The sequence below is a fragment of the Carica papaya genome, unplaced genomic scaffold (genome assembly GCF_054855325.1).
Source record: "Carica papaya isolate Zhongbai unplaced genomic scaffold, ASM5485532v1 h2tg000078l, whole genome shotgun sequence".
NCBI lineage: Eukaryota > Viridiplantae > Streptophyta > Magnoliopsida > Brassicales > Caricaceae > Carica > Carica papaya.
In genome coordinates this window covers 9,405-31,935 of record NW_028277164.1, presented here as the reverse complement: position 1 = coordinate 31,935, position 22,531 = coordinate 9,405, and the positions used below count along the sequence as shown (strand labels likewise).

The window sequence follows — 22,531 nt, the reverse complement described above, 5'->3', positions numbered from 1 at the left end:
CGGCCCGTAATTGAGAATGCTAAAGGAAAAGGTTCACGCGTAGTGGAGACATCCCTATGAACCCCCATGGATACCAACAGGCTGGTGGAAAAATGGGCAAATAGCTCATCACTTATTTAACCATTTCATATTAAGAGAACCAGGATCCAGAACCCGATCCACAAGAGGGTTGCGAGTAGAATACTAGTTTTCTTTATTTTTCGTTCATTTCCTTATTTCTTTGTATTTCTTTCAAAAGGGTGAATTCTGTAACACTAATTGATACTTTAAGTTATTGTGTAAGGAATGTAAACCTTGAACATTTGTTTTGCTTTCGCACTTTAATTATCATTTATTTCCTTTGAATATTTCTAAGGTCGTTACACAGTCTTTGTCTTGAATGAAAGAAGAGACTAAAAGCTTTAATTTGATACATTTCTATGTATAGTTTAGCGAAAATCTTCTATTTTTTTATAATTTTTGGACATAAAGTAAGAGAGTTATGTACTTTTTAAAATCAATTCTATTTAGAAATAGAAGTTCGGTCAATAAACCTACAAATTGTTTTCCTTTCGACTGTTCAGAGGTGAATATGGTGACACTTTTGTCTTTTTATCTATTTTAGTTTTTTTTTGAAAAAATACATTGAAAAAATTACAAAAAAAATCCATTGTAGGTCTTGAACTACAATGAACCATTAATGTGATTGTACATGAAATTATGCAAAATGATATTAGAAAAATAGTTAAAGAATTATTTTATGGATTACATATTAATTCCATGAGTTTCTTAATATTAGTATCAAAGCATGTTGGTTAATTGCATGTTTAATTTTGTTCAAATTTGTATTTTTGTTTAATGTTTTAGTAATAGCAGTTTTTTACATTTAATACTTTTGTGGTTTATTACTAAAATATATGCAATATTAGTCTTATATGAAGATACATAGTAAAAGCTTTAATTTGTATTTTTTATAATTTTTGGACAAAAAATAAGAGAGTTATTTATTTTTTTTAAGATTAGTGCTATTTAGAAATAGAGATTCTGTCAATGTCTATTGTGGGGCTTGAAGTACAACAAACCATTGATGTGATTATATGTGATACTATGCAAAATGATCTCAGAAAAAAAGTTACAAAATTATTTTATAGATTTTATGTTAATTTTGTGAGTTTCTTAACATTGGTATCAGAGCATTTTGGTTAATTATATGTTATTTCAATTTGTATTTTTGTTGAATGTTTAAGTAATAATAGTATTTTACATTTAATACTTCTGAATTTTCTTACTCAAATATATGCAATATTAGTCTTAAATGAAAGTATAGACCAAAAGTTTTAACTTGAAATATTATTTATAATTTTTGGACAAAAAATTAGAGATTTAGGTATTTTATAAAATTAATTCTATTTAGTCTACTTTCGTTCAAGACAAATATTGCATACTCTGATACCAACGTTAGGAAACTCATAAAATTAACATATAATCTATAAAATAATTTTTTAATTATTTTTCTAAGATCATTTTGCATAATATCATATACAATCTTATTAATAGTTCGTTCTAATTTAAACCTTACAATAAACATTTTTCTGTGATTTTTTAATGTACTTTTTAATAAAAAATAAAATAGATAAAAAGAAAAAAATGTCCCCATCATCAACATCTAGAAAGCCGAAAGGAAAATAATTTGTAGGTTTATTGACAGAACCTCTATTTCTAAATATAATTGATTTTAGAAAATATCTAACTCTCTTATTTTATGTCCAAAAATTATAAAAAATGTTTCAAGGTATCATTTCTAATACATCTGTGGGGCATGCTCGGACACATTGAGTACATCCTATACATGTATCATAAATTTTTACTGAATGTGACATAGGATCTATAAATTTTTGAATGTCATAAATTTTCAATCTAGTAAACTTGTAAATGAATCATATATTTAAACACTAGATGAATCAATGATTTACTTTACCAGAAATTTTCTAATCGATTTATTTCTGGATCAACTAATAAGAGAAGGCCAAGATACTTTGATTTCTTACGTTTTCACAAATCTAATCTATTAGGTTACAACGTATTATACATGTTAATTCTCAAATTGATGAATATTATCATTCTATGATTAATGCTACTTATTCAACAAAGTTGATTGGTTGATACGAGTTGATTTTGGTCTATACTTTTGCAACGGCCCGTTTTCTTTAGAGAGAAATGAGCGTTACCTCACAGATAAACCTGATAAATTATATGTAGCATTATGCTAATCCCTATAAATCAACAATATATCTCTCATACGGAGTCACAAATCATGAGCCTTACAATAATCCTTTGAAATTACATATATTTGAGTAATAAAACACAAAAGTATTAAATGTAAAAAACTATTATTACTCAAACATTCAATAAAAATACAAATTAAAACAAAATTAAACATGTAATTAACCAAAATGCTCTAGTACCAATGTTAGGAAACTCATGAATTATCATGTAATCAGTAAAACAATTCTTTAACTATTTTATTAAGATCATTTTGCATAATCTCATATATAATGACATTAATCGTTCATTATACTTTAAGCCCTACAATGGATATTTTTCTATGATGTCTTTAAAGTATTTTCTTTGAAAAAAATAAAATAGATAAAAAGCCAAAAGTGTCCCTATCTTCAACCTCTGAACAGTCGAAAGGAAAAAATGTTGTAGGTTTATTGAAAAAACCTATATCTCTAAATATAATTGATTTTACAAAATTAATGAGATTGTATGTGATATTATGCAAAATGATCTTAGAAAAATAATTACAAAATTATTTTATAGACTATATGTTAATTTCATGAGTTTCCTAACGTTGGTATCAGAGTATTTTGGTTAATTACATATTTAATATTATTTTAATTTGCATTTTTGTTGAATGTTTTAGTAATAATAGTTTTTTACATTTAATACTTTTGTGTTCTATTACTCAGATATATGCAATATTGGTCTTAAATGAAAGTAAAGACCAAAACTTTAATTTAAAATTTTATTTATAATTTTTGAACAAAAAATTAGAGAGTTATGTATTTTTCTAATGTTATTTTGCATAGTATCAAATACAATCACATTTATAGTTCGTTATACCTCAAGGCTTACAATAGATATTTTTCTGTAATTTTTTAAAGTATTTTTTCTGAAAAAAATAAATAAAAAAATAAAAATGTCTCCATTTTCAACCTCTGAAAAACTAAAAGGAAAACAATTTGCAGGTTCGTTGATGTAACCTCTATTTCTAAATAGCATTGATCTTAAACAATACATAACTCTCTTATTTTTATTCAAAAATTATAAAAAATATCAAATTAAAGTTTTTATTCTCTACCTTCATATAAGACAAATATTGCATATATTTGAGTAATAAAATACAAAAGTATTAAATGTAAAAAATTACTATTAATTGAACATTCAACAAAAATATAAATTGGAACAAAATTAAACATGCAATTAACCAAAATACTCTAATACCAATGTTAAAAAACTTATGGAACAAATATATGATCTATAATTTCATATACAATCACATTAATGATTCATTGTAGTTCAAGCCCTACAATAGATATTTTTTTGTAATTTTTTCAAAGTATTTTTCTAAAAAAAATAGATAAAAAGATAAAAATGTCACTTTGTTCAACCTCTGAACAACCGAAATGAAACAAATTTGTAGGTTTATTAACAGAACTTTTATTTCTAAATAGAATTGATTTTATAAAATACACAACTCTCTAATTTTTTCTCCAAAAATTATAAATAATATTTAAAATTAAAGTTTTTGGTCTCTACTTTCATTTAAGACCAACATTGAATATATTTGAGTGATAGAACACAAAAATATTAAATGTAAAAAATTATTATTACTCAAACATTCAAAAAAATACAAATTGGAACAAAATTAAATATGTAATTAACCAAAATACTCTAATACCAACTTTAGGAAACTCATGAAATTAACATATAATCTAAAAAATAATTTTGTAACTATTTTTCTAAGATCATTTTGTATAGTATCACATACAATCATATTGATAGTTCATTGTAATTCAAGCCCTACAATGAACATTTTTATAGATTTTTTTAACGCTAAAATTAATCCCGAGTCAAATTTTGGGCCGAGTATTACAACTCTCCTCCTCTTAAAAGAAATTTGGTCCCTCAAATTTGTCTCCCTCTCACTCAATCAAACAGTTGAGGATATTATTTATAATTTTTGGACAAAAATTAGAGAGTTATATATTTTCTAAGATCAATTCTATTTAGAAATAAAAGTTCTATCAATAAACGTACAAATTGTTTTCCTTTCGGTTGTTCAGAGGTTGAAGATGGTGACATTTTTGTCTTTTTGTCTATTTTAGTTTTTTTTTAGAAAAAAATACTTTGAAAAATTTATAGAAAAATATCTATTGTAGAGCTTGAACTATAATGATCAATTAATGTGATTGTATATAAAATTATGCAAAATGATCTTAGAAAAATAGTTAAAGAATTATTTTATAGATTATATGTTAATTCCATGAGTCTCCTAATATTAGTATCAGAACATTTTTGTTAATTGTATGTTTAATTCTGTTCCAATTTGCATTTTTGTTTAATGTTTGAGTATATCAGTGTTTCACATTTAATATTTTTGTATTTTATTACTCAAATATATGCAATATTGGTATTGTATGAAGGTAGAGACTAAAAAATTTAATTGATTTTTTTATAATTGTTGGACAAAAAATAAAAGAGTTATGTATTTTTTAAGATCAATGTTATTTAGAAATAGAGGTTATGTCGATGAGCTTGCACATTTTTTTCCTTCAGTTGTTCAGAGATTGAAGATGATGACATTTTTATCTTTTCATTTATTTTATTTTTTTTCAGAAAAAATACTTTAAAAAAATTACAGAAAAATATCTATTGTAGGGCTTGAAGTATAACGAATCATTAATGTGATTGTATTTGATACTATGCAAAATGACCTTAGAAAAATAGTTATAGAACTATTTTATTGATTATATGTTAATTTCATGAGTTCCCTAACATTGGTATCATAGTATTTTGGTTAATTACATGTTGTTCCAATTTGTATTTTTGTTGAATGTTTGAGTAATAATAGCATTTTACATTTAATACTTTTGAGTTTTCTTACTCAAATATATGTAATGTTGGTCTTAAATAAAAGTATAGACCAAAAGCTTTAATTTGAAATATTATTTATAATTTGAAACATTCAATAAAAATATAAAATGGAACAACATGTAATTAACAAAAATACTATTATACCAATGTTAGAAAACTCATGAAATTAACATGTAATTATTAAATAATTCTATAACTATTTTTCAAAGATCATTTTTTATATTATCACATATAATCACAGTAATAATTCGTTGTAGTTCGAGCTCTACAATAGACATCTTTATGTGATTTTTTCAAAGTATTTTTTTAAAAAAATAAAATAGATGAAAAGATAAAAATGTCCCCATCATTAACTTCTGAACAATCGAAAGAAAAAAAAAATTGTAGGTTAATTAACAAAATCTCTCTCAATTTTTGTCCAAAAATTATAAAAAATATCAAATTAAAGATTTTAGTCTTTACTTTCATTCGAGACAAATACTGCATATATTTGAGTAATAAAACACAAAAGTATTAAATGTAAAAAATTACCATTACTCAAACATTTAATAAAAATTCAAATTAGAACAAAATTAAATATGTAATTAACCAAAATATTCTGATACCAATATTAGGAAACTCATGAAATTAACATATACTGCATAAAATAATTCTTTAACAATTTTTCTAAGATCATTTTGCAGAATATCATATACAATCACATTAATGGTTCATTGTAATTCAAGTCCTACAATGGACTTTTTTTTGTGATTTTTTCAAAATACTTTTTTTTAAAAAAAAAATAGATAAAAAGACAAAATTATCCCCATCATCAACCTCTCAATAGCCGAAAGAAAAAAAGAATGTAGGTTCATTAACAAAACCTTTATTTCTAAAAAAAATTGATTTTAAAAATACATAACTTTCTTATTTTTTGTCTAAAAATTATAAAAATTATAAAATTAAAGCTTTTAGTCTCTACTTTCATTCGAGACAAATATTGCATATATTTAAATAATAATAGATAAAACTATTAAATGTAAAAAACTATCACTACTCAAACATTCAATAAAAAAGCAATTTGGAAGAAAATTAAATATGCAATTAACCAAAATGCTCTAATACCAATGTTAGAAAACTCATGGAATTAACATATAATCTATAAAATAATTCTTTAACTATTTTTCTAAGATCATTTTGTATAATATCATATACAATCACATTAATGGTTTATTGTACTTCAAGCCTTATAATGGATATTTTTGTGATATTTTTAAAGTATTTTCTAAAAAAAAAAAACTAAAATAGATAAAAAGACAAAAGTGCCACCATATTCAACCTCAGAACAACTGAAAGGAAAAACATTTATAGGTTTATTAACAGAAATTCTATTTCTAAATGGATTTGATCTTAGAAACTACATAACTCTCTAATTTTTTGTCCAAAAATTATAAAAAATAGAAGATTTTCGTTAAACTGTGCATAGAAATGTATCAAATTAAAGCTTTTAGTATCTTCTTTCATTCAAGACAAATATTGCATATATTCTAGTAATAAAACACAAAGTATTAAATGTAAAAAATTACCATTTCTTAAAATTTTAATAAAAATGTAAATAGAAACAAAATTAAACATGTAATTAACCAAAATGTTCTTGTACCAATGTTAGAAAACTCATAGAATTAACATATACTCCACAACAAAATTCTTTAATAATTTTCTAAGATCATTTTACATAATATCACATACAATCACATTAATTGTTCATTGTAGTTCAAGCCCTACAATGAACATTTTTCTGAAATTTTTTCAAAGTATCTTTTCTGAAAAAAAAATAGAAAAAAATGCAAAAGTGTCCCCATCTTCAACCTCTGAACAACCAAAAGGAAAATAATTTGTAGGTCTATTGACCGAACCTCTATTTCTAAATAGAATTAAATTTAAAAAATACATAACTATTTTATTTTATGTCAAAAATTATAAATAATATTTCAAATTAAAGCTTTTGGTCTCTACTTTTGTAACGACCGATTTTCTCTGAAAAGAGAGGAGCATTGCCTCACGTATAAACCTGATAAATTCTATGTAACATTAAGTTAATCCATATAAATCAACAATATATTCCTTGTACGGAGTCACAATTCATGAGGCTTACAATAATCCTTTAAAATTACATATATTTGAGTAATAGAACACAAAAGTATTAAATTTAAAAAACTATCATTACTCAAACATTCAATAAAAATGCAAATTGGAACAAAATTAAACATGTATTTAACCAAAATGCTCTGATACCAATGTTAAAAAACTCATAAGATTAACATATAATCTATAAAATAATTTTGTAACTTTTTTCTAAGATCATTTTGCATAGTATCACATACAATCACATGAATGGTTCGTTGTAATTCAAATCCTACAATAGACATTTTTCTATGATTTTTTCAAAGTATTTTTTCTACTATGTATGATACTCGTAATGACACTCTTGTCTCGTGATGGACTATAAATGAATGAATAAAAAATATTAAGCATAATTCCACTGTGCCGCGACTCAGGCCTGTGAATGAACCAGCAGAGCGTATCTCCATTGTGCGTAACGTTTAATGCCCCATCCACAAAAATATGGGTGCAACAGGAGGACTTCCTAGGAGTTCACCCATCCTAGTACTATTCCCGCCCAAGCATGCTTGACTGCGGTGTTCTGATGGGACCCAATTCACTAGTGTTAGTATGATCGCACCCATCCTATTTTGCACTACAAATAGATATACCCCTTCTCCTTCCCTCCTCCCAGCCATCATTTGTTTCACTGTGTGCACACACCTCACCTCTGCTTCTAGTTCTAATATCAAGTGAAATGCTCCGGTGCCTAGACTCACGCCTAGATTAATTAGGACCACCCGTCGCACTTTTGTTTTCGTTGTTCTACTATATAAGATTCTCGTAATGATATTCTTATCTCGTGATAGATTATAAATAAATGCACAAAAAGTATTAAGCAAAATGTCCTGGCGCCGCGACTCACACCATCGAATGAACCAGCGAAGCCTGTCTCCGGTCGCACGTAACGTTTAACGCTCCATCTGTAAAAAGATAGGTGCAACACGAGGACATCTCAAAAAGTCACTCATCCTAGTACTACTCTCGCCCAAGCAAGCTTAACTTTGGAGTTCTGATGGAATACAGGGCATTAGTGCTGGTATGATCACACCGGTCCCATTCTGCACTGTAAATAAATATACCCTTTCTCCTTCCCTTCCCCTTCCCATCATTTGTTTCGTTGTGGGCGCACACTGCACCTCTGCTTCTAGTTCTAATATAAAGTGAAATGCCCTGGTGCCTCGCCTAATGCTCAGATGAACGAACCGCCCACCGCACCTTTATTTTTGCTGTTCTAGTATGTAAGATACTCGTAATGACACTCTTATCTCGTGATGGACTATAAAAATATGCACACAAAAATTAAGCAAAATGCTCTGGTGTCGCGAGTCACATCGGCGAATAAACCGACAGACCATGTCTCCGCTCTTGTGCCCTATCCGTAAAAAGATGGGTGCAACATGAAGACTTCATAGGAGGTCACCCATCCTAGTACTACTCTCGCCCAAACATGCTTAACTGCAAAGTTCTAATGGGATCCAGTACATTAGTGCTAGTATGATCACACACATTCTATTGTGCACTATAAACACATATAATCCTGCTCCTTCCCTCTCTCTTCCGTCATTTGTTTCGTTGTGCACGCACACAGCATCTCTTCTTTTAGTTCTAATATCAAGTGAGATGCCCTGACGCCTCGACTCACGCTCAGATGAATGAACCACCCGTCGTACCATTATTTTTGTTGTTCTACTATGTATGATGCTCGTAATGACATTCTTATCACGTAGTAGATTATAAATGATTGCATGAAACATATTAAGCAAAATGTCCTAGCATCGCGACTCACATGTATAAATTAACCGGCGGACCGTGGCTCCGATCACGCATAACGTGTAACACCCCTTCTGCAAAAAGATGAGTGCAAAATGAGTACTTCCCAGGAGGTCACCCATGCTGGTACTGCACTCGCCAAAGCATGCTTAACTGCAGAGTTCTAATAGGATATGATGTATTAGTGCTGGTACTATTACACATGTCCCATTCTACCCTGTAAAGACATGTTCCTCTTCTCTTTCCCTTACCCCTCCCATCATTTGTTTCGCTATGCGCGCACACTGCACCTCTTCTTTTAGTTCTAATATCAATCGAAATATCCCGACGTCTTGACTCATGCCCAGATGAATGAACCACCCACCGCACCTCTATTTTTGTTGTTCTACTATATAGTATGCTCGTAATGACACTCTTATCACATAGTGGATTATAAATGATTGCACAAAAATATTAAGGAAAATTCCTTAGCGCCGTGACCCACATTTATAAATTAACCGACGGACCGTGGCTCCAGTCACGCGAAACGTGTAATGTCTCGTCTGCAAAAAGATGGGTGCAAAACGAGTACTTCCCAGGAGGTCACCCATCCTAGTACTTCACTCGCCAAAACATGCTTAACTGCAGAGTTCTGATAGGATATGATGCATTAGTGCTGGTATTATCACACCTGTTCCATTCTGCCTGCAAAGGCATGTTCCCCTTCTCCTTCCCTTCCCCCTCTCGTCATTTGTTTCATTGCACGCGCACATCGCACCTCCTCTTTTAGTTCTAATATCAAGCAAAATATCTCGACGCCTCGACTCACGCCTAGATGAACGAACCACCTGTAGTACCTCTATTTTTGTTGTTCTACTATGTAAGATGCTCATAATGATACTCTTATCACGTAGTGGATTATAAATGATTGCACAAAAAATATTAAGCAAAATGCCCCAGCGCCGCGACTCACATTTGCAAATTAATCGGCGAACTGTGGCTCTGGTCATGCATAACGTGTAACACCCCGTCTGCAAAAAGATGGGTGCAAAACGAGTACTTCTCAAGAGGTCACCCATCCTAGTACTACACTCGCCAAAGCATGCTTAACTGCAGAGTTCTGATAGGATACGATGCATTAGTCCTGGTATTATTGCACCTAATGATACAGACAAAGCTAAAGACACTCAAGATACTCAAAGAGCATTAAAAGGTGACTTGGAACAAATTTTAAATGACGTAAACACAAATAGAGTTCCAAACCTAGAAAGTCTCAGCGGACTAATAACAAGATCAAAGGCAAAGAAGCTTAAAGAGTTGCTCTAAGTTTTCACTCAAAAACATGTGGATGATGGGCTGGCCGATTGTGAAAAGCTCAAATATGAGCTTTTTGAACAGCCCAAATTCATAACTTTAATTGGGTTTTAAATGATTTGGGATAATTTGGGATTGTTTGAGTCTTATTGGTAATGGGTGAATAAATCTTGTGTATGGGCTAGATTAGTTGAGTTGTTTTAAGTATTTTGGATTATTTTATTTTAGTTTGAGTTAACTAAGCCCATATAGTCAAGTGTAACTCATTTTGGGCTTAGGTCTTGTCTTAGTGTTATTACAAGAATGAGTCCATAACTATATAGTATCACAAACAATTGGTGGTGTTGGTTAAGAAGATTGGAGTTGCAATGAGTTACATAACAATTATGTGCCTATAATTAGCTTAGTTATTGTTGGAGTTACAATTGTAATTATCACATAATTAGCCTAGTTATTATGGGAGTTACAATTATAGTTATTGTATTGTAACTTATCATTGATTTTTTGGCTATAAATACCAAAAGAACTCTTCTTTGTGGACATCAAGAGTTGTAATCAAATATTTCAGAATTGAATTGAGAGCATTTTGGCTTTCTTTTCACTTTATGCACAAGGTGTGGATTTGGAATACAATTGTTATCACTTGTATTTCAATTTTGATTTCCTATTTCAATTGTTCTTGGTACTTGTTTGGATTGGGTTCAAGGGATATCATTTATCTTTTTTGGGTTCTATTTAACTTCTACCATTTGGGTGATTGAACAAATTTTGTTCCTTTTTACTTGTGATCTAAATTTCATTCTAAACCGATTGAAGAGTTCTAAGGTTCAAGCAAGGGTTTTGGGGTTCCGTATCACCTGTCCCATTCTGCCGTGCAAAAGCATGTTCCCCTTCTCCTTCCCTTCCCCCTCTCGTCATTTGTTTCCTTGTGCGCACACACCACACCTCTTCTTTTAATTCTAATATCAAGAAAAATATCCCGATGCCTCAACTTACGCCGAGATGAACGAACCGCCTGCACCTCTTCTGTGTAACGTTACACTAATCCCTATAAATCACAATATATCCCTCGTATGGAGTCACAATTCATGAGGCTTACGATAATCCTTTAAAATTACATATATTTGAGTAATAGAATGCAAAAGTATTAAATCTAAAAAACTATCATTACTTAAACATTCAATAAAAATTAAAATTGAAAAAAAATTAAACATGTAATTAACACAAATTTTCTAATACCAATGTTAGAAAACTCATGGAAGTAACATATAATCCATAAAATAATTCTTTAACTATTTTTTTTAGATCATTTTGTATAATATCATATACAATCACATTAATGGTTCATTGTACTTCAAGCTCTACAATAAATATTTTTCTATAATGTTTTTAAAGTATTTTTTCTGAAAAAAATAAAATAGATACAAAGACAAAAGTGTCCCCATATTCAACTTCTGAACAGCTAAAAGAAAAATAATTTGTAGATTTATTGACAGAACCTGTATCTCTAAATAGAATTGATTTTAGAAAATACATAATTCTCTAAATTTTTTTCTAAAAATTATAAATAATATTTCAAATTAATATTTTGGTCTATACTTTCATTTAAGATCAACATTACATACATTTGAGTAAGAAAATTCAAAAGTATTAAATGTAAAAACTATTATTACTCAAACATTCAATAATGCAAATTAGAACAATATGTAATTAATCAAAATACTATGATACCAATGTTAGGAAACTCATGAAATTAACATATAATCAAATAAATAATTCAGTAACTATTTTCCAAAGATCATTTTGCATGGTATCACATACAATCACATTAATGGTTCATTGTACTTCAAGCTCTACAAGAGATTTTTTTTGTTATTTTTTCAAAGTATTTTTTTAAAAAAATAAATAAATAAAAAAGATAAAAATGTCCCCATCATCAACCTCTGAATAGCTGAAAGAAAAAAAAAATTGTAGATTCATTAACAAAATCTCTATTTCTAAATAGATTTGATTTTAAAAAATACATAACACTCTCATTTTTTGTCCAAAAATTATAAAAAATATTAAATTAAAGCTTTTAATCTCTACTTTCATTAAAGACAAATATTGCATATATTTGAGTAATAAAACACGAAAATATTAAATATAAAAAACTACCATTACTCAAATATTCAATAAAAATGCAATTTGAAAAAAAATTAAATATGTAATAAATAAAAATGCTCTGATATCAATGTTTTGAAACTCATGAAATTAATATATACTCCATAAAATAATTCTTTAAATATTTTTTTGGGATCGTTTTGGGTAATATCATATATAATCACATTAATGGTTCATTGTAGTTTAAGCCCTACAATGGACATTTTTATGTGATTTTTTCGATGTATTTTTCTGAAAAAATTAGATAAAAAGGCAAAAGTGTCCCCGTCTTCCACCTCTGAACAGCCGAAAGGAAAAGAATTTGTAGGTTTATTGACAGAACCTCTATTTCTAAATAGAATTGATTTTATAAAATACATAACTCTCTTATTTTATGTCCAAAAATTATAAATAATATTTCAAATTAAAGCTTTTGCTCTCTACTTTTTTAACGACCCATTTTCTTTGAAAAGAAAGGAGCGTTGCCTCACGCATAAACCTGATAAATTCTGTGTAACATTACACTAATTCCTATAAATCAACAATATATCACTTGTACGAAGTCACAATTCATGAGACTTACAATAATCCTTTGAAATTATATATATTTGAGTAATAAAACACAAAAGTATCATTACTCAAACATTACTAAAACATTCAATAAAAACTATCATTACTCAAACATTCAATAAAAATGCAAATTAGAATAAAATTAAATATATAATTAACCAAAATGCTCTGATACCAATGTTAGGAAACTCATGTAATTAACATATAATCCATAAAATAATTCTTTAACTATTTTTCTAAGATTATTTTGTATAATATCATATACTATCACATCAATGGTTCATTGTACTTCAAGCCCTACAATGGACATTTTTCTTTGATTTTTTTAAAGTATTTTTTTTTATAAAAAAATAAAATAGATGAAAAGATAAAAATGTTCCAATCTTCAACATCTGAAAAGCCGAAAGGAAAATAATTTACAGGTTCATTAATAGAACCTCTATTTTTAAACATAATTAATTTTAAAAAATACATAACTGTGTCATTTTTTGTCCAAAAGTTATAAAAATTATCGAATGAAAGCTTTTAGTCTCTACATTTATATAAAACCAATATTGTATATATTTGAGTAATAAAACATAAAAGTATTAAATGTAAAACACTTCTATTACTCAAACATTAAATAAAAATGCAAATTGGATCAAAATTAAACATGCAATTAACCAAAATGCTCTCATACCAATATTAGGAAACTCATGGAATTAACATATAATCCATAAAACAATTCTTTAACTATTTTTCAAAGATCATTTTGTATAATTTCATATACAATCACATTAAGGGTTCATTGTAGTTCAAGCCATCCAATTGATATTTTTTTGTAATTTTTTCAAAGTATTTTTTCTGAAAAGAAAATCGAATAGATAAAAAGACAAAACAGTCACCATCTTCAACCTCTGAACAGCCAAAAGAAAAAAAAATTATAGATTTACTAACTGAACTTCTATTTCTAAAGAGAATTGATTTTAAAAAATACATAACTCTCTCATTTTTTGTCCAAAAGTTATAAAAATTATCAAATTAAAGTTTTTAGTCTCTACTTTCATTCAAGACAAATATTGCATATATTTGAGTAGTAAAAGACAAAAGTATTAAATGTAAAAAACTACCATTACTCAAACATTTAATAAAAAAATAATTTGAAAAAAAATTAAACATGTAATTAACCAAAATGTTCTAATACCAACATTAAAAAACTCATGTAATTATCATATAATCTATAAAAAAAATTTAACTATTTTCTAAGATCATTTTACATAGTATAACATACAATCACATTAATAGTTAGTTGTAATTCAAGCTCTACAATAGACATTTTTCTTTGATTTTTTAAAGTATTTTTTAATAATATATAAAAAGATAAAAATGTCCTCGTCATCAACATCTGAACAGCTGAAAGGAAAAAAATTTGTAGATTCATTAAAAGAACCTCTATTTCTAAATAGCATTGATTTTAAAAAATATATAACTCTCTTATTTTTTGTCTAAAATTATAAAAAATATAAAATTAAATCTTTTAGTCTCTACCTTCATACAAGACTAATATTGCAAATATTTGAGTAATAAAACACAAAAAATATTAAATGTAAAAGACTGTTATTACTCAAACATTCAACAAAAATGCAAATTAGAACAAAATTAAACATACAATTAACCAAAATGCTCTGATACCAATATTAAGAAACTCATGAAATTAACATATAATCTATAAAATAACTCTTTAACTATTTTTCTAATATTATTTTGTATAATTTCATATACAATCACATTAATGGTTCATTGTAGTTCAAGCCCTGCAATGGATATTTTTCTATAATTTTTTCAAAGTATTTTTTTAGAAAAAAAAAACTAAAATAGATAAAATGACAAAAGTATCACCATATTCAACCTCTGAACAGCTGAAAGAAAAAATATTTATAGGTTTATTGACAGAAATTCTATTTCTAAATGAAATTAATCTTAAGAAATACATAACTCTCTAATTTTTTGTCGTAAAATTATAAAAAATAGAAGATTTTCGTTCAACTGTGCATAGAAATGTATCAAATTAAAACTTTTAGTATCTTCTTTCATTAAAGACAAATACTGCATATATTCTAGTAATAAAATACAAAAATATTAAATGTCACTTTGTTCAACCTCTGAACAACCGAAATGAAAAAAATTTGTAGGTTTATTTACAGAACTTTTATTTCTAAATAGAATTGATTTTATAAAATACATAACTCTCTAATTTTTTTCTCCAAAAATTATAAATAATATTTAAAATTAAAGTTTTTGGTCTCTACTTTTATTTAAGATCAACATTGCATATATTTGAGTAATAGAACACAAAAATATTAAATGTAAAAAAATATTATTACTCAAACATTCAAAAATAATACAAATTGGAACAAAATTAAACATGTAATTAACCAAAATACTCTAATACCAACTTTAAGAAACTCATGAAATTAACATATAATCTAAAAAATAATTTTGTAACTATTTTTCTAAGATCATTTTGTATAGTATCACATACAATCACATTAATAGTTCATTGTAGTTCAAGTCCTACAATGAACATTTTTATGTGATTTTTTCAAATTATTTTTTTCTGACAAAAAATAAAATAGATGAAAAGATAAAAATGTCCATATCTTCGACCTTTGAATAACTAAAAGGAAAACAAATTTGCAGATTCATTGACATAACCTCTATTTCTAAATAGCATTTATTTTAAAAAATACATTACTCTCTTATTTTTGTCCAAAAATTATAAAAAATGTCAAATTAAAACTTTTAGTCTCTACCTTCGTACAAGACCAATATTGCATATATTTGAGTAATAAAATACAAAATGATTAAATGTAAAAAACCACTATTACTCAAACATTCAACAAAAATGCAAATTGGAACATAATTAAACATGCAATTAACCAAAATGCTCTGATATCAATATTAGGAAACTAATGGAATTAACATATAATCCATAAAACAATTCTTTAACTATTTTTTAAAGATCGTTTTGCATAATTTCATATACAATCACATTAATGGTTCTTTGTTGTTCAAGCCCTACAATGAATATTTTTCTGTAATTTTTTCGAAGTATTTTTTCAGAAAAAGACTAAAATAGATAAAAGGACAAATGTGCCACCATCTTCAACATCTGAACAGCAAAAGGAAAACAATTTATAGAGGTTCTATTAATGAACCTACAAAAGTGTCTCCATCTTCAACCTCTGCACAACCGAAAGGAAAAAAATTTGCAGGTTCATTGACAGAACCACTATTTCTAAACAAAATTAATTTTAAAAAATACGTAACTCTCTCATTTTTCGTCAAAAAATTATTGTATAAGAGCATTTATTGTTAATTGCATGTTTAATTTTATTTCAAATTGCATTTTTATTTAATGTTTGAGTAATATAAGTTTTTTATAATTAATACTTTTATATTTCATTACTCAAATACATGCAATATTTGTCTTGAATGAAAGTATAGACTAAAAGTTATAATTTGAAATATTATTTATAATTTTTGAATAAAAAATTAGAGAGTTATGTATTTTCTAAAATCAATTCTGTTTCGAAATAGAGGTTCTGTTAATGAACCTACAAATTATTTTTATTTCGGTTGTTCAGAGATTAAAGATGGGAACATTTTTATCTTTTCATTTTACTTTTTCAAAAAAAATACTTTGAAAAAATCACAGAAAAATGTCTATTATAGGGTTTGAACTACAACGAACCATTCATGTGATTGTATGTGATACTATGCGAAATGATCTTAGAAAACAAGTTACAAAATTATTTTATAGATTATATGTTAATTTCATGAGTTTGCTAACTTTGATATCAAAGTATTTATGTCAATTACATGTTTAATTTTGTTCTAATTTGTATTTTTGTTGAATGTTTGAGTAATAATAGTTTTTTACATTTAATACTCTTGTGTTCTATTACTCAAATATATACAATGTTGGTCTTAAATGAAAGTAGAGACCAAAAACTTTAATTTGAAATATTATTTATAGTTTTTGGACAAAAAATTAGAGAGTTATGTATTTTTTAAGATTAATTCAATTTAGAAATAGAAGTTTTGTCAATAGACCTAGAAGTTTTTTTCCTTTCGGGTGTTCAGAAGTTAAAGATGGTGATATTTTTGTCTTTTTATCTATTTTATTTTTTTTTCAAAAAAAATACTTTGAAAAAATTATAGAAAAATATATATTGTAAGCCTTGAAGTACAATGAACTATGAATGTGATTGTATTTGATACTATGTAAAATAACATTAGAAAAATAGTTATAGAACTATTTTATTGATTATATGTTAATTTTATGAGTTTCCTAACATTGGTATCATAGTATTTTGGTTAATTACATATTGTTCCAATTCATATTTTTGTTGAATGTTTGAGTAATAATAGTATTTTACATTTAACACTTTTGAGTTTTCTTACTCAAATATATGTAATGTTGGTCTTAAATAAAAGTATAGACCAAAAACTTTAATTTGAAATATAATTTATAATTTTTGGACAAAAAATTAAAGAGTTATGTATTTTATAAAATCAATTTTATTTAGAGATAGCGGTTCTATCAATAAATCTATAAATTTTTTTCCTTTCGGCTATCTAGAGCTTGAAGATGGTGACACTTTTGTCTTTTTATCTATTTTTTTCAGAAACATTTATTTGAAAATATTATAGAAAAATATCTATTGTAGGGCTTAAAGTACAAGAACCATTAATGTGATTGTATATGATATTATGTAAAATGATCTTAGAAAAATAGTTAAAGAATTATTTTGTAGATTATATGTTAATTTCATGACTTTTCTAACATTGGTATCAGAGCATTCTGGTTAATTATATGTTTAATTTTGTTTCAATTTACATTTTTATTGAATATTTGAGTAATTATAGTTTTTAACATTTAATACTTTTCTATTCTATTACTCAAATATATGTAATTTCAAGGGATTATTGTAAGCCTCATGAATTGTGACTCTGTACGATGGATATATTGTTGATTTATAGGGATTAAGTTAATGTTACACAGAATTTATCAGCTTTATGCATAAGGCAATGCTCCTCTCTTTCCAAAGAAACCCGGTCGTTACAAAAATAGAGACGAAAAACTTTAATTTGAAATATTATTTATAACTTTTGAACATAAAATAAGAGAGTTAGGTACTTTCTAAAATCAATTCTATTTAAAAATAGAAGTTCGATCAATAAACCTACAAATTATTTTCCTTTCGGCTGTTAAGAGGTTGAAGATGGGGACACTTTTGTATTTTTATCTGTTTTTTTTCAGAAAAGATATTTTGAAAAAATCACAGAAAATGTCCATTGTAGGGTTTGAACTACAATAAACCATTAATGTGATTGTATATGATATTATGTAAAATAATGTTGGAAAAATTATTAAAGAATTATTTTATGGAGTATATGTTAATTCTATGAGTTTCCTAACATTGGTACAAGAAAATTTTAGTTAATTACATGTTTAATTTTGTTCCAATTTACATTTTTATTAAATTTTTGAGTAATGGTAATTTTTTACATTTAATACTTTTGTGTTTTATTACTCAAATATATGCAGTATATAATACCCTAAATTAATTTTTAATGTAATTTAAGATTTATTTATAAATATAATTTCCTAATTTTTCAAATTTTAATTTTAAATTAGAGTAAAAAATGAAGTAAAATTGATGGAGGATTAAATTGAAAACAATTTTTGGAAAAAAGGGTGAAAATTTGGGTTCTGGGGGTATTTTTGAAAGAAAAATTAGAAATCGGGAGTCAAAATGTAATTTAGAGAAATTTTGCCACGTAGGATGCTCAATCAGTAGCCTCGACGAACTAGAACACGCCGCCTGACAGCGAATATTGACGCAGTGCCACAGGGACAATTCGCATGCCTGCGATCGATCGGCACAGATCTGTTCTTGCGTGCACGAATGGCCCAGATGCGTTCCCTCCCCAAACACGATCGGACAACTCATATTAGATCGCGATGAATGGTCCAGATTAGATCGCGATCAGACGGTCTAGATCAAATGCGATGGATGGCTCAGATCAAAAGCGGACAGATATAAATAACCCCCATCCACACCAAACCCTAACCCTAGTTGTCAGACCCCCTCATCGGAGAAGAAGACCCAGCCGCTGGAAAGGAGACCATTGTCATGCGCCGCCGCGCTGGAGCCCTTTTCAACTGCCAAAAGAGGTTAAAATTTTCTCATTTGCTCAAAATTTAATTTTAAACACACCCATGGCCAAATCAGAGCAAAAGGACTAGCCGATTGATCGAAAAATGTGGACAAAGTCCAGCGGCGTTGCCGCGAGGAATTCCACAAAATGCCTTCGATGAGGCCCTTCTCGATTCTGGTTCTGTGTAATTTTTCCACCATTGTGATTATCGTTTCCTTCTCTACAGGTTGACTAGAGCAAAACACCCAACCGCAACATGAGCCAGAGGAGTCGCTGCACCGGAGAGCCTCGCTGCAGGTGAGTTTTAATTTTTTGTATTTTTTTGGCCAACCGAGGCCCCTTAACATCTTATCTTGTAGGGATTGATGCAAAATTGGCTGAATCTGATCGAAAACAACCAAAAATAGCCGACTTGAGGTGAACCACCGCCACGAGCGGCGCCGTCCTTAGAGCACGGTGGAGCCGCCGTGCCATAATTTCAAAATTGGCCAAACTGGGCCCTTAGACGGATTTAAGATTTGTTTGGGACATTTTTAGGTACTTATAGCATGTTTTGATTCCCTAAAAAAATTTTAGTGAACTCGGAAACCGCCAGTGGGCGCAGTCAACAGTTTAACCTTTCGGGTATAAAATTAAGTAAGAATCTCTCACCCTATTCTCTGTTATGGAATTGAAGTCTAATTAACAATAAATACGGTATTTTATACAATTTAAAAAATGTTCATAATTAATTACAGATTGCTAATGGAGCAAGAATTGGAAACTATTCTCTGTTAATTTCTGTTGATTGTTTTTATAGTTTAAATGCATGATAGTGCCTTATTGATTTATTTTATAGATTTGAATGCATGTATTGTTGTTTTACATGTTTACGGTTGAATTGAAAAAATAGAGGTTAAAGGTAAACGGAAAACTTGTGTGATTAAGTGACTGGATGAAATGACAGCCTTACTGGACATCCTCGGAGATGGTGGACGAACCAGGTATATAGGAAACCCTACCGTGAATGTGTCTCATACTGGACAGAGTATGGAGACTTGGTTACTTGGCGCTAATACTGGACAGGGTATGGGGACGGCCTATAATTGAGAATGCTAAAGGAAAAGGTTCACGCGTAGCGGGGACATCCCTATGAACCCCCATGGATACCAACAGGCTGGTGGAAAAAGGGAGAATTGTTGTTTGATGATTTGAATATGAAAGTATGATATGTGATATGTTGCCAATTATATACGAAATCATGATATATATAATGTTATTATTTTTCATAGGTTGTTTTCTATAAATCTCATTACGGTAAGTGGACGGTAAATGGTTTTATTATTGATAAATGAATCTACTTAATTTAGTGCTCCATTAGTTATTTTTTATTTTTTTCTACCAACTTTTATTTCTGTGTCGGTGACATAGCGTGATATTCTTACTAGGTTAGTGTAGCTCATCCCTTATTTAACCATTTCAGATTAAGAGAACCAGGATCCAGAGCCCGATCTGCAAGAGGGTTGCGAGTAGAATGCTATTTTTTTTTATTTTCCGTTCATTTCCTTATTTCTTTCAAAAGGGTGAATTCTGTAACACTAATTGGTACTTTAAGTTATTATGTAAGGAATGTAAACCTTGAACATTTATTTCGCTTCCGCACTTTAATTATCATTTATTTCCTTTAGATATTTCTGAGGTCGTTACACAGTATTTGTCTTGAATGAAAGAAGAGACTAAAAGCTTTAATTTGATATATTTCTATGTATAGTTTAGCGAAAATCTTCTATTTTTTATAATTGGACAAAAAATTAGAGATTTATTTATTTTCTAAGATCAATTCCATTTAGAAATAGAAGTTCTGTCAATAAACCTATAAATATTTTTCCTTTCAGCTGTTCAAAGGTTGAGTATGGTGACACTTTTGTTTTTTTATCTATTTTAGTTTTTTTTTTCTGAAAAAATTACAGAAAAATATCCATTGTAGGGCTTGAACTACAATGAACCATTAATGTGATTGTATATGAAATTATGCAAAATGATATTATAAAAATAGTTAAAGAATTATTTTATGGATTATATGTTAATTTCATGAGTTTTCTAATATTGGTATTAGAGCATTTTGGTTAATTTCATGTTTAATTTTGTTCCAATTTGCATTTTTGTTGAATGTTTGAGTAATAGTAGTTTTTTAAGTTTAATATTTTTATGTTTTATTACTCAAATATATGCAATATTGGTCTTGTATGAAGGTAGAGACTAAAAGCTTTAATTTGATATTATTTTATAATTTTTGGACAAAAAATAAGAGAGTTATGTATTTTTTAAAATCAATACTATTTAGAAATAAAGGTTCTTTTAATGAATCTACAAATTTTTTTCTTTCATCTATTCAGATGTTGATGATGGGGATATTTTTTTCTTTTCATATATTTTATTTTTTATTAAAAAAATACTTTAAAAAATCACAGAAAAATGTCCATTGTAGGGGTTGAATTACAACTAACTATTAATGTGATTGTATGTGATACTATGTAAAATGATCTTAGAAAATAGTTACATAATAATTTTATAGATTACATGTTAATTTCATGAGTTTTCTAATGTTGGTATCAGAGCATTTTGATTAATTACATGTTTAATTTTGTTGCAAATTATTTTTTTATTGAATGTTTGAGTAATAATAGTATTTTACATTTAATACTTTTGAGTTTTCTTACTCAAATATATGTAATGTTGGTCTTAAATGAAAGTATAGACCAAAAGCTTTTAATTTGATATATTATTTATAATTTTTGGATAAAAAATTAGATAGTAATGTATTTTTTAAAATCAATTCTATTTAGAAATAGTGGTTATGTCAATGAACCTACAAATTTTTTTCATTTCAATTGTTCAGAGGTCGAAGATGGGGACAGTTTTATTTTCTAATCTATTTTATTTTTCTTCAAATAAATACTTTGAAAAAAATTATAGAAAAATATCTATTATAGAGCTTGAATTACAATGAACCATTAATGTGATTGTATATGAAATTATGTAAAATGATCTAAGAAAAATAGTTAAAGAATTGTTTTATGGATTATATGTTAATTCTATGAGTTTTCTAATATTGATATTAGATCATTTTGGTTAATTGCATGTTCAAATTTGTATTTTGTTGAATGTTTGAGTAATAGTAATTTTTTACATTTAATAATTTTGCTTTTTTTTACTCAAATATATGCAATATCGGTCTTGTATGAAGGTAAAGACTAAAAGCTTTAATTTGATATTTTTTTTATAA

General features: G+C 27.5%; 1 pseudogene; it reads right to left on the bottom strand.

Annotated features, from left to right (window-relative positions):
• Positions 1-9,607: 9,607 nt before the first annotated feature.
• Positions 9,608-9,726, bottom strand: LOC148239640 (5S ribosomal RNA; annotated as a pseudogene).
• Between the last annotated feature and the right edge of the window lie 12,805 nt (positions 9,727-22,531).